This window comes from Eptatretus burgeri, chromosome 1 (genome assembly GCF_056783735.1).
Source record: "Eptatretus burgeri isolate ZD-2024b chromosome 1, Ebu_testis_v1, whole genome shotgun sequence".
NCBI lineage: Eukaryota > Metazoa > Chordata > Myxini > Myxiniformes > Myxinidae > Eptatretus > Eptatretus burgeri.
Genome location: NC_140961.1, coordinates 154,722,560 through 154,737,724, shown reverse-complemented (window position 1 = coordinate 154,737,724; position 15,165 = coordinate 154,722,560). Strand labels below are relative to the sequence as shown.

The window sequence follows — 15,165 nt, the reverse complement described above, 5'->3', positions numbered from 1 at the left end:
ACCTCAATGCCAACCTTATTCAAAACACCTCTCCATCACATTTTTAAAAACACCTCACCTCCACATTATTAAAAACACCTCACTGCGGATTTATTAAAAACACCTCACTGCCACATTATTTAAAACCCCACACCACCACATGATTAAAAACACCTCACTTCCACATTATTAAAAACACCGCACTGCCACATTATATAAAACACATCACCACCACATGATTAAAAACACCTCACTTACACATTATTAAAAACAGCCCACTGCCACATTATATAAAACACCACACCACCACATGATTAAAAACACCTCACTTCCACAAAATTAAAAACAGCCCACCTCCACATTATGTAAAAAACATCAACACCACACGATTAAAAACACCTCACTTCCACATTATTAAAAACAACTAACTGCTACATTATTAAAAACACCTCACTGCCACATTATTTAAAACACCTCACTTCCACATTATTAAAAGCACCTCATCACCACATTATAAAAAACCTCAAAACCACAGTATTAAAAAACCTCACTGCAATATAATTAAAAACACCTCCCTTCCACATTATTAAAAACACCTCACTGCCACATTATTAAAAACACCTCACTGCCACATTATTAAAATCACCTCACTGCCCCCTTATGAAAAACACCTCAATGCCACATTATTAAAAACAACTAACTTCCACATTATTTAAAATGCCTCCCTTCCACTTTTTTTTAAAATATCATTGCCACATTATTTAAAACACTTTACCACCACATTATTAAAAATAGCTCACCTCCACATTATTAAACACACCTCTCCACCACATTATTAAAAACACATCCCTGCCACATTATTTAAAACTACAAAGTTCAAAATTATTAAACACCTCACTGTCACCTTCTTGAAAACAACTCACTGTCACATTATTAAAAAAACCTCACTGACACCTTATTCAAAACAACTCACTGTTACATTTTTAAAACCAAGTCACTGTCACTTCATTTAAAACACCACAATGCCACATTATTCAAAACAACTCACTGTCACATTATTAAAAACACCTCACCACCACATTATTAACAACACGTCACTGCCACCTTATTGAAACCAACTCACTGTAACATTATTAAAAACACATCACTGTCACATTATTAAAAACACCTCACTGCCACATTACTTAAAACACCTCACTTCCACATTATTAAAAACACCTCACTGCCACATTACTTAAAACACATCACTGCCACATTATTAAAAACACCTCACTGCCACATTACTTAAAACACCTCACTTCCACATTATTAAAAGCACCTCTCCACCACATTATAAAAAAACCTCAAAACCACAGTATTAAAAAAAACCTCACTGCAATATAATTAAAAACACCTCCCTGCGACATTATTCAAAAACACCTCACTGCCACATTATTAAAAACACCTCACTTCCACATTATTAAAAACACCTCACTTCCACATTATTAAAAACACCTCACTGCAACATTAGTAAAAACACCTCACTGCAACATTATTCAAAACACCTCTCCATCACATTATTAAAAACATCTCACCACCACGTGATTAAAAACACCTCACTTCCACATCATTGAAAACACCTCACTTCCTCCTTAATAAAAACAGCCCACAACCACATCATATAAAACACCTCACCACCACATGATAAAAACCTCACCTCCACATTATTAAAAACACCTCACTTCCACATTATTAAAAACACCTCCCTGCCACATTATTTACAACACCTTACCACCACATGATTAAAAACACCTCACTTCCACATTATTAAAAACAGCCCACTTCCACATTATATAAAAGAGATCACCACCACATTATATAAAACACCTCACCACCACGTTATTAAAAACACCTCACTGCCACATTATTAAAAACAGCCCACTTCCACATTATTTAAAACCCCACACCAGCACATGATTAAAAACACCTCACTTCCACATTATTAAAAACACCGCACTGCCACATTATATAAAACACTTCAACACCACATGATTAAAAACACCTCACTTACACATTATTAAAAACAGCCCACTTCCACATTATATAAAACACCACACCACCACATGATTAAAAACACCTCACTTCCACATAATTAAAAACAGCCCACTTCCACATTATGTAAAAAACATCAACACCACATGATTAAAAACAACTCACTTCCACATTATTAAAAACAACTCACTGTGACATTATTAAAAACACCTCACTTCCACATTAGTTAAAACACCTCACTTCCACATTATTAAAAGCACCTCACCACCACATTATAAAAAAACCTCAAAACCACAGTATTAAAAAAAACCTCACTGCAATATTATTAAAAACACCTCCCTTCGACATTATTAAAAACACCTCACTTCCACATTATTAAAAACACCTCACTGCAACATTATTAAAAACAACTAACTGCCACATTATTTAAAACACCACTTCCACTTTTTTTTAAAAACGTCATTGCCACATTATTTAAAACACTTTACCACCAAATTATTAAAAAATAGCTCAACTCCACATTATTAAACACACCTCTCCACCACATTATTAAAAAAACCTCCCTGCCACATTATTTAAAACTACACAGTTCCAAATTATTAAACACCTCACTGCCACCTTATTAAAAAAAAACTCACTGTCACATTATTAAAAACCACTCACTGCCACCTTATTCAAAACAACTCACTGTCACCTTCTTGAAAACAACTCACTGTCACATTATTAAAAACACCTCACTGCCACCTCATTCAAAACAACTCACTGTTACATTTTTAAAACCAAGTCACTGTCACTTTATTTAAAACCCCACAATGCCACCTTATTCCAACCAATTCACTGTAACATTATTAAAAACACATCACTGTCACATTATAAAAAACACTTCACTGCCAAGCTTATTAAAAACACCTCTCCATCCCATTATTAAAAACACCTCACCTCCACATTATAAAAAACACCTCACTTCCACATTATTAAAAACACCTCACTGCAACATTATTAAAAACACCTCACTGCCAACCTTATTCAAAACACCTCTCCATCACATTATTAAAAACACCTCACCACCACATGATTAAAAACACCTCACTTCCACATCATTGAAAACACCTCACTTCCACCTTAATAAAAACAGCCCACAACCACATTATATAAAACACCTCACCACCACATGATAAAAACCTCACCTCCACATTATTAAAAACACCTCACTGCGCATTATTAAAAACACCTCACCTCCACATTATTAAAAAACACCTCACTGCGCCTTATTAAAAACACCTCACTGCCACATTATTTAAAACACCACACCACCACATGGTTAAAAGACCTCACTTCCACATTACTAAAAACAGCCCACTGCCACATTATATAAAACACATCACCACCACATGATTAAAAACACCTCACTTCCACATTATTAAAAACACCTCACTTCCACATTAGTAAAAACACCAACCTGCCACATTATTTAAAACACCTCACCACCACATTATATAAAACACCTCACCACCACATGATTAAAAACACCTCAGCTCAACATAATAAAAACACCTCACTTCCACATTATTAAAAACACCTCCCTGGCACATTATTTACAACACCTTACCACCACATTATATAAAACACCTCACCACCACGTTATTAAAAACACCTCACTGCCACATTATTAAAAACACCTCCCTTCCACATTAGTAAAAACACCTCCCTGCCACATATTGTTACGCATCTGGAAACTATTTGCATTCAACATACAGGTCCCAAAAGTCAGTTATCCCGTTAAGTACAAGTGTGGTCAGATCCCTTTCCTTTTGTCTGGTGGGAGAATCAAAAACGTGCATTGCGACTTCTTTTATTAGGTTATTAAATGTTTACAACTAACAACCAACAAGCCATCTGCATGACCCCTTGGCCTGTCACGATCCACCGCCAACTGGCTGCACCACCAATGTACCTTTGCAAACTTATACTGTTACTCATCATATTTGACTCCACGTGGAAACAGCGTTTGGGGTTTCCCGCAGGGGCAAAGGCCCCGCCCCAGAAAGGTGGGCCATTGGACCCTATCCAATGAGGGGCGAACAGCGGGGTGTGTTGACCAAGGCCCCTCCTCACTGAGGGAGGTCCATAAATTCCCGAGCACTCTCTGAAGCCTGGTTGTTGTGTTGCACGAGAGTTCTTGTGTTTTTTTCGAGGAGTTTTCTGGGTGGTTGGGTCCGGTAGTTTTTGTTCACGGTAGCTGTGAGCAGTCTATTTCGTTCTTCACGATGGGTGTTACGGGAAGAGGAGTTCTGTGGACCCCAACTATTCGCCACGTGATCCCTGCCACAAGCCCGAGTCCCACACATGCGACTGGGACCAAACCGACGTCCTTTTGGCTGGTGCCGCACTACAGAGCACGCTTTCCCTCCAACGACCATGTACCCACCGAACTCTGACCCCCAGCTTGTCTCTCTTCACAGCTGTGAGGGTCAAATAAAGACTCTGGCGTTTCTTTTATTTAAGTGTATGTGTCTGCGTGTGGGCCCGTCTTTAAGAAGAACTGAGTCAGTATTTCTGCTTATTGAAAATATTTCCCTGCTTGCATATTCGTGCCAAGTCTTGCCTTTGTCTTTATTTTACTGTTAATAGATTTAATATAATGTTCCCAGTCCGTTTCTGTCCCTTCTTCAATTGGTCCAGCATGGTTCGGATCTGAGTTTTGATGGGGTTTTAAGCCCGATAATCTGTTAATTGTAGCCGGCACGGCTTTGGCAGTTTCTGCTCGGCTGCACCCGAACCGGAGTTGTTAGTCGGTCGTTGGAACTCTACCACAGTCGGTCGAGTGACCCGGTTGATCAAGACGTGCCGAGGGCATGATTTCCCCGGTAGTCGAAATTTGCAGAGTTAATTAGGTAAATTGGTTATAGACAAATAGACCCTACGCTACGCGGATGAGATATTGGTGTCCACTTTCGGTTCAGCGATGTGCCAGCTCATGGAATTATCCGGAGCAACGGCCAACAATTTCGGGGAGTCTATTGGGAGACTGCGTACCTTCCCCCACCGAGTGGTCATTCTCACCACCGACCCCCTGCCCACAACAATATATACACACATACATGCTTGTATGTCAGAAAAAAATGTGATTATAGGAAAAAGCAGATTGAAGAATACTTACTCAGCACAGATGGCAAGTTCAGGACCGATCTTTGCATTCAATGGAGCAGTGTTTGCTCTCCTGTGTAAAGGAAACAAACCACCGAGCATTAATTGACCATGTAGAAATATTCCACTCGACATGTGATCAATGTTGATATCACATGCACTGCAAAAAAATATACTGCTATGTGGAGGAAGCAGAAATATGAAACACAGAAATGATGAGGAGGTTGGAATCCATGAAAACATGTTTAACTGCTGGAATGCCCAATGAGGAACACTTTCAATTCTCTCAAATATCTTAATCCAATCCATTACAAGTCACAAAAATAACAATATGAAACTCTCATTCGAGAAATAGAAACTCAATGCTCCGACTGTTCATGAACTAAGACAATATCCCTCTGTACAGGAGAATAAATACTCCTGCTTTTTCAAAATTGCATTAGACAAATGGGACCTCCAAATGGGGGATTATTGTGAGAATACTTAAAGGTGTTATGAAAATGAATGTTCCATAATTGAAAATAATTGTAACGATTATGTATTTTTGTCTTTTGTGTAAAACAAAATGTGCAATCCATTATGAATACTTTATGCTTAGTGTTGCAGAAATATATCTTGGGGATCTCCCGGAGCTGACAATTTAATGAGCTGAACGTGAAATGAAACAACTCCATTCACACTGCCTATCGATTTCAATCATCAGCTATACTTTGGACTTTCAGCACAGATTCAGATTACTTTTGTTTATACCATGTTGAAGTGCATGATAGAGCTGAACAAAACATACAACATAACAAATCAAGAACCGGATTGAAAAAAGGGGGGAGGGACACACCAACATCAAAGCAGAGGGACACAGAGTAATAATGTGCATGAGAAACAATGATGTCAAAGGGAGAGGAGGAGAACAAATTGTGTGAACAAGCTGGATACAAGCTCAAACACAGCTAAAAGAGGAAGGAAAAATACAGGCGATAAAAAGGAAGTGTAGTAAAAACAATGAGGGTGATACAGAGGAGAGAAAACCAAAGTGATGGGATTGGGAAGGATTAATGAGGGTCGTGAAGGTCAAAATGATGGATGGGTAGTGTCGTAATGTGGTGGGAAAAAGCCAAATTGAAGACATGTGGGATTGGACAGAATGAGGAAATTGCTTCCACAGGCAAGAGAAAAGAAGAACAAATCAGCCACATAGCCCATGTTAACCCCCACACAAAGTTGTATTTGCACCCCGAGATTGGAGATTGTAACTTAAATGATTTGGGTGAGCAGAAGGAACAAAGACTCACAAAGATGCACAAAGGTGCACAAATATATTGTTGCAAATGCGGGGCCACGGGGCTGGGAGTATTCCCGGTTCTCCCTGCACTCATCGGGAATCGAGGCCATCACACATGAATAACTTCCTGTCGTGGTAAGTTGATAATTGACCGAGAATGCTAATAACTTGATCACGTGAGTCAGGGTCCTCTGTCTGACAACCGTTTACCTAAGAACACACGATCTTCTTTACAGGGAATTGCACCCTTGGTGATTATGCAGCTGATATCTTTACTGGATCTTGATTAATGTGACCGAGCTTTCTGCAAGCACAACACCGACAAATTTGAGACAATTAGTTAGGGAATTATAATCTCCTGGCTCATCTACATGTTGATGTTGCTTGACCAATGGAAGAAAGGACAATAGTGAGGGGAATTAGCTCCATAGTGGGGCAATATCATTACACGCTGGACAAAAGTGCCAATTTTTTTTTTGTGGCTACCTATGGACATACATAATAAAGAAATCCCATGCTCCAAAATATCAGACCATATTTTCATGTGATTATGGGTCAAAATCCAAGATGGGGGCCGAAAATCTAAAAAAAAAATCGATAAATAATTATAACTTCGCTAATATTGGTCGTAAAAAATATGTGTAAACTAACTATTTGTAGGTAGTGATGCCCAGGGAGTCGATTGGAACCATCAGATTTGGGATTAGATCATCAGGAACTAAGATAATGGTCACATGTCGAAAAAATATGGGTCGCTCGATATGAAAATTGACGGCTCACGTTACATGTTTTAATGACTTTTTTGTTGTGCTCAAATTAGTTGTGTACATGTTGACTATCATCTTTCCTTTATCATGTGTTTATTTGAAGGCAAATTGATAATTTGATGATGCATATTTCACTTTCTCTAATGCCCTCATGGGAGATTCATCTGGAAGTAATTGTATATTATGTGGCGGTTAAATTATATTTATTTTCTTTGTTACAGGTTGTAAACAGCTCTGAATCTACTGGTCAGTGAAACATCACACCATGGACTGAACAATTTGTGTCATTTGCCAGAACAGTAGATACACTTCACCTCTTTCATGTCCAAAGAACAGACAGAACTACAATGCTGACGACGTCCATAAGGACATTCTTGACAATGTCAGAGAGTTCGAAAAGATAGGTGCATTGCCGGTCGATGTTGATTTTGGTGAACATGGCACCCCAGAATGTTTTGCAGAAAACAACGCTTCTTGGCATCGGGCATGCCACCAAAGGTTTAATAAAAGTCAACTTGAACGAGAGCTGAATAAAAAATGTAAACAACAAGACGATGAAAAAGATCCAGGTACCAGCGCATCCCAGCGATCAAAGCGACAGTCAACAGGATCAAGCAAGGACACTTGTTTATTCTGTGATGAGAATGGCCCCAGAAAACTGCATGGATATGCAACTAAATGTGCAGAGTACAATTTAAAGTTAATGGCCACTGAAATGCAAGATGGCAACGTACTTGCAAAAATACTATGTGGGGATCTGGTCTCAAATGAACTCAAGTACCATATAGAATGTCTGACAAAGTACCGAAATGATTATCTTGGTTACAGTCGACAGAATATTCCAAAAAGGGCCGACCAACGTGAGCTGAATCAACGGGCCAAAATGATCAATTCAATAGTATTTGTTGAAATTGTAACTTATATGGAGGAATCTGCCGAGGAGGGGACGTACCTATTCAAACTGTCAAACATACACAACATATTTGAGAAAAGACTTGGGGACTTTGGCATTCATACCACCATCAATAAAACCCGGTTAAAAGAAAAACTCCTCAATCACTTCTCCCAGATTGGACTGGGTGAGCAATCTGATGGAAAAAAAAAAACATATTCCTGGCATTCCCAGCAGGCATTCAGCAACTACTCAAAGATGCTTTCTTGTTCCATGATTATGACGAAGAAGCGAGGTTGTTTGCCAGAGTTGCCAAGATATGTAGGGAGGAAATCCTGAAAGAAATGATAGCATTCATTGGCGAATTCAACCCTGGATGTCAGCAGAAGATTATGCCCACTACAAGAATGTTAATGTCCATGCTCATCAATGGCTCAAATTTAGCAGGTTCAGTAAATGACTCCCAAGCATGCCTGACACTCACTCAGCTCTTGGTTCACAACTGCAAGAAGAAAGGAAATGTTGAGACAAAACAACAGCGTTACTCTCCAGACCGTGAACCACCAGTACCTTAATATATTGGTTTAAACTTACATACTCAAACTAGGAGCAAGACACTACTTGATCAAATGGCCAGCTTAGGGATAAGTGTGTCATACAAATGTGTCATGCAACTTGAAAACGAACTTGCTGCTGCACAGTGTGAACAATATAGAAGCGATGGAGTAGTGTGTCCAAGCCAGTTGAGAAAAGGTTTGTTGACAGTAAGTGCGTTAGACAATCTTGACCATAATCCTTCTTCAACCACAGCACAGGGATCCTTTCATGGAACAGGGATTAGCATCATTCAGCAGCTAACAAAAGACCATCCTGGGATTATATGCAGTCAACCTGTTAGCTTGTCCAACATAACTTCAAATTCATCACAAAGTCTGGTTCTATTGTACCTGCTGTTTACATGAAACCCACAACAAGAGAAGTACCCACAATAGAACACACCACAACATCAGGTTTTGCTTATTACATAGAGAAAGCCAATGCTCAAGAGGAACGGTGGATTCAACATGAATCTGAACTACTGCAGCAGGACTTAGTGCGAGAACAATCATTGTCATGGGCTGCATATCATGCATCATGCCAGCCTCAACCAAATGAATTGCCTGCAATCACAGCCTTATTGCCACTGTTTGTAGAGAAGGTTGACTCAGCTGCAATGGTCGAACACGGCATGAGCATCATACAGAGTATAACTCAATTTCTAAATCCTGGTCAGATACCAATTCTGGCATGCGACTCTCCGATCATTACCATGTGCAAGTACATACAGTGAAAATTTCCAACAACGCATGGAGAAAATTTGATGGTCATAATGTTTGGAGGCCTACATCTGGAAAAGGCACTTTGGGCTGTTCTTGGCGATATGTTAGATGTGTCTGGCTGGATAGATGCATTGACAGAGTATGGTATAGCAAGGGCAGGTACAGCGCAGTCATTCTTAAAAGAATCGCACATGATCTGAACTCCACATGCACATCAAGTGTCTGCTCTCGCTCTTGGAAATCTTCTACAAAAATCATTCATTGCAGCGAATGATACTGATACTGATGACGAGAAAGCCTTTGACAGTTGGAAGATGTCCATGACAGAGAAGAGCCCAACCTTTCAATATTGGGACCTGGTGCTGAGATTAGAAAAGACTGTACTAATCTTTGTTAGAGCCCATCGCGAAAATAACTTTCAACTCTATCGAGAGGTGCTGGATTCACTGATGTTCCTGTTCTTCGCCCTGGATTACTACAATTACAGCAGATGGGTTAGCGTGCACATCCGGGATATGAATTCACTACCAGTCGGTGTTAAAGAGGACCTCAAAAAGCACTGGGTGGTTGTCAAAGGCAGCCAGAGATTTTCCGCTATTCCAATAGATCAGGCACACGAGCAGGAGAATGCTAAAGTAAAAGGAAAGGGTGGGACTATCGGACTGACTGAAAAACCTGAGTCCTTGAAGAGATGGATGATCGCTGGTCCTGAACAAGCTCGAGTGGTCACATCTTTTGAAAACGAATACTTGGCTTCCGACGATGCTGATCTTCAGTACCACCATCACGATGAAGGATTGACAGCACAGAAGTTATTCCAGCAGCAAACAAACAACCTCATTCAGACGATCAATGGGTATGGAAATCCATTCTCTGATGACTGCCAATAACTATTGGATCTTCATACACGTCAATGCGCCGACCAGGAAGTAGCTAACGCTATGAAAGGATTAGAAGCTCTTGGAAATGCTCAGTACAACACATTTAAGAAGGAGGTCTTCACTGAACAAAGCAAGTCTATTCACGAGTCAATCAAAAAGAACAAACTGCATTTGTTCCAAACACCAAAACTAAAGAAAACCTCCAAAACGAAAGAGCTCACAGCCATTTGAAGTGATGCAAGCCCTTTTGGTCGACTGTACATCGCAAATCAACAACGTGATGGAGATATAGACATATTTTTCTCGCATGAAAATCAATTGTACCCTCCCAGTATGTCAAAATCATGGAAAACTTCGGACGGGCACCAAGTCAGATTTGATTAGGTGCATTGAAGTATTTGAACAAGGTGAACAAGATGAACTTCCAAGAACAGTGGACTGTAAGAAATTTGATGGCGCCGTCCTAGCCCATATTTTGTCAGCTGCTACTGCTACTACCTTTGATGACTACGCACAGTCTATGTTCTTGACGTTTCTTTTGCGTGAGCGACAGTATGTCAGACACAGGATAGATGTCATCTGGGACCAATACTTACCAAGCAGCATCAAGTCATCCACAAGAGAACGAAGGGGCAGTGGTGTGCGCCTCAAGGTCAATCCAAGAACAAAGATACCTTCCAAGTGGAACGATTTCCTGTTGGATTCATCGAATAAAGAAGAACTCTTCTCATTTTTGACACAGAAAGTGGCTAATGGCGACTGGCCTGCTGAAAAAGGCATCTACATAACGAATGGCGCTACAGTTGTTTCCAGAGGCACAAGTCATGTGATGTCAGACTCCACACACAAAGAGGCAGAGTGCAGGATTGTGTTCCATATTATACATGCCCTGCAGCACGGGGCCAAGAAAGTACAAGTGCGTACGGTTGACACAGATGTGCTTGTGATTCTTGCCAGCCATTTCTTTGATCTGCTGGAACTACAACCTGACCTGGAGCTCTGTGTAGCATTTGGCATTGGCAAAAGCTTTTGTGTTCACTGCATCAACGCCATATCTGTAAGCCTTGGAGAGAGGATCGCTCGGGCACTTCTTGTATTCCACGCATTTTCAGGGAGTGATACCACCTCGTATTTGTTCCGGAAGGGCAAAAAAAGTGCCTGGCAATCATGCAACAGCTACCCTTTGGTTACTGAAGCCTTCCTCTTCATCTGGAATCATCCCTTTGAAACGTTGGATACTCGATCACCTCAATTTAAAGACCTTGAACGCTTCATAATCATCATGTATGACAAAACAAGCAATGACGCCGACATAAACGATGTGAGGCAGGAGTTGTTCTCCAAGAAAAGCAGACCTCTTGAAAATATTCCACCAACTAAGGTACTTAGTACTAAGGGTATTAAGCAGAATTCTTGAATTAAATAGCAAGATTGAAATTTAGCATATACCCAATCAGTTTGTCTTATAGCATTGTACATACTACTTTGTTGCAGGATGCACTGGTACAACATGTCAAGAGAGTTATCCTTCAGGCTGGAATTTGGGCAGCAAGTCGGCAGGCCCATGTTATCATACCATCGCCTGAAGCGCTTGAATAAGGTCTACAGGCTGACCAATGGGAACCAATTTGTATGACAATACCAGAAGCTGCAAAAGCCTGCACTGAACTTATCAAATGTGGCTGTAAATCCGAGCGTGGTTGTCGCATCTGCAAATGTATCAAATCTGGGCTGAAATGTACTGACCTTTGTAGCTGCAATTGCGAAAAGAACTAACCTGCTTGTGTTCATTAATGTACATCATATACACATGTACATGATATAATGGTTCAGTTTTTATTAAAATATGTATCCAGCAAAGTATGTCTCATATAACAAATGTGTCTCGCGAAACGTCAATGTTCGTATCGAGCGACCCATATTTTTTCTAGATGTCACCATTATCTTAGTTACTGATGATATAATCCCAAATATGATGGTTCTAATCGACTCCCTGGGCACCATTACCTACAAATAGATAATTTACACATATTTTTCCGACCAATATTAGCGAAGTTATAATTACTTATCGACTTAAAAAAAAAATTGCCCGCCATCTTGGATTTTGACCCATAATCACATGAAAATATGGTCACATTTTTTGGAGCATGGGATTTTTTTATTAAGTATGTCCATAGGTAACCACAAAAATTTTTTGGCACTTTTGTCCAGCGTGTAACGATGTTTTCCCTTATTCTCCTCACTACAACAACCATGGGCAGATTTGAAATAAATGAATAATAAATTATTTACAACAAGCAATGAGGGGTTTGGGAAGAAGGGAAGGGAATTCAAGTGCTGCATCGAAGTCAAAGTGGCAATCAGGGCAGGAAAAGGGGAAATGCAATGAAAAGCAATCAAGATGTGTAGTTACAAAAAAGAAAAGGAAAGAAAATTTACAAGTTGCAGACGTAAATTAACATATGCCTTACCTACCAGATAACAAAACAGAGTGCCCATTAGACCACATACAAAAGGGGAGACAAATTGGGAGGGGCAGGGTGGCCTCAGCCTACTGGTATAAGTCGAGGATAAATGGGGCTTCTGAGGCAGCCATTCAAATGATTGGGGGAAAAGGGAAAAACTTTATAACTTAAGCCCCAAAAGCACAAAATAGGACACTGATTCCCTTCCCTCCCACACAAGCAAATGTAAAATAAGAGACTGATTTCAAACCCCTCCCACACAAGCAAATATAAAATTGAGACTGACTCAAGCCCCAAAAGCCCAAAATAGGACTCTGATTTATTCCTCCTCCCATAAAAGCAAATTTAAAATTGAGACTGATTCCCTTCCCTCACATACAAGCAAATGAAAGATAGGATAATGATTTCCTCCCCCTCTCATACCAGCAAATGTAAAATTGAGACGTACTGATTAAAGCACTTCTTTCCTTTAATATTTTCATTCCACTCAAAGAGCGAACCAATGAATATTTGTCCATGTTCTACTTTCGGGAATAACTTTATTTTCCTATTACATTCATCCCCATGGTGTATATTTACAAAGATTACTTTGGAACGTAGTTCTTGGTTTAAGTATTTTTTGAGCAGAAATCAAATGATAAACTTCTCTTAATGCTCTTATTTGAGCAGCTCCTGAGCAACATATCATTTTGAGATTGTAGAAAATTGTTTTTCCAATGTTGAATTGATAACGATCAAAGTTTTCAGTCCATTCAAAAAATTTTTTTTTCTTTACATCCTCCAACTTATTCTGAAACAATCTACATCATCAAATACTGCTCGTGAACGATTGTCGTCTTCAGACTTGTCAATATTATCAATCATATCCTCATATACATCACTTGTCTTAATTTCCCATATAAAACTATCTGTATCCATATATAACAATGACACATTATCCTTATACTTTGATTTTAAATTATTATCGTAATAGTCATACATGAACGACTTTGACATGTCAAGTATAGATATTCCTATATAAACTATATATATATATATATATATATATATATATATATATATATATATATATATATATATATATATATATATATATATATATATATATATATATATATATATATATATATATATATATATATATATATATATATATATATATATATATATATATATGTTTGTCCATTTCAATATTCACTTTTTTCAAATGAATAGCATAAAGGTTCTCTGAAAACACCTCCGCTCGTTCAAAACTTTGTCTATTAATTAACTTTGAAGCCTGTTCCCAAGATGGAGCAAGCCTTATGTTTTATTGATTCCTAACATTTTCCAGTCTTTCCAAATACAGCATTATTCATTGATTTATAAAAGTCCTTCTCAAAATCTGTTTTTGCTTTTGTTCTCTTTTTTGTATTAAAATAAATATACTTCTTTAACCAATGACTTTGTTTAAATTACAAAATCCAATGAATTTTCCCCACTCTCAACCCAGCAGATAAATATTGTCTCAAGTTTCTGTAATGCAAAACATAACTTTCTCTATTATTGAATGTAGTTTTTCAGGAGATTTACCTTTTATATTGATTGACTGTTGGTGATCACTTAACCATTCTTTTCTTGGACTTTCTTTATCAGGGGCATAAGGTAGGTCTTTATGTTTGTGATTAAGTTCTTCTGGATATTTTAATTCAACCTCAAAATAATATCCAACTTCAGATTCATCCAATTCTTTTTGAAAGGAGACAACATTGTCTTGTAAAACTTTTTCATAATGTTTTTCTTTAACCCATTTAAGTTTTCCATAAGGTAAAGATTGAGTCATAGCCCACCCATACAAATTGTTAGCATCATAATACATCAGGTAAGAGTTGTCCTCATTCTTATTATCATCAGGAAGATATGTTATTTGCTTTAGCATATCTCTAAGAAACTTACTTGAGATATTCCTCCTCTTTTAGCCTTCTCTATCATTAAAAGCATATCTATATCACTGATTAATTCCAAATTTTGTTTTGTCATTTTTAACATAGCACTCCAAGCCAAACCCGGGGCTGTGTAATAGTGAACGTGGCCTAATCCATAAGAATTTTTATTCTGACAGACTGTTCTAAAAGTTTCAAACACATCAGCCAATAACAATACATCAGTTTTAAGATACAAATCATGATATTCTCCAAGATTCTTTATATGAAAATTCTCCCAAACCTTTTTAGCTTGTGTATAATCTCAATTGGAAATATGAGTTTTATTCAACTTGCCATATAAATTTTCCCTTGAAGGAAGTTGTGTTTCTTTAAACTTCTCAAATTAATCCATATAGTCTTATGGATATATCCCCTTTTGAGAAAACAGATCAATCCCTTCTTGATTTGAGAAATGTGATTTAAGATTCGCTAACTTTTTAA

The 15,165-nt window shown here is 38.4% G+C and overlaps 1 pseudogene; it reads left to right on the top strand.

Annotated features, from left to right (window-relative positions):
• Positions 1-10,355: 10,355 nt before the first annotated feature.
• LOC147035796 (uncharacterized) lies at positions 10,356-12,071 on the top strand (annotated as a pseudogene).
• The last annotated feature ends 3,094 nt before the right edge of the window (positions 12,072-15,165 follow it).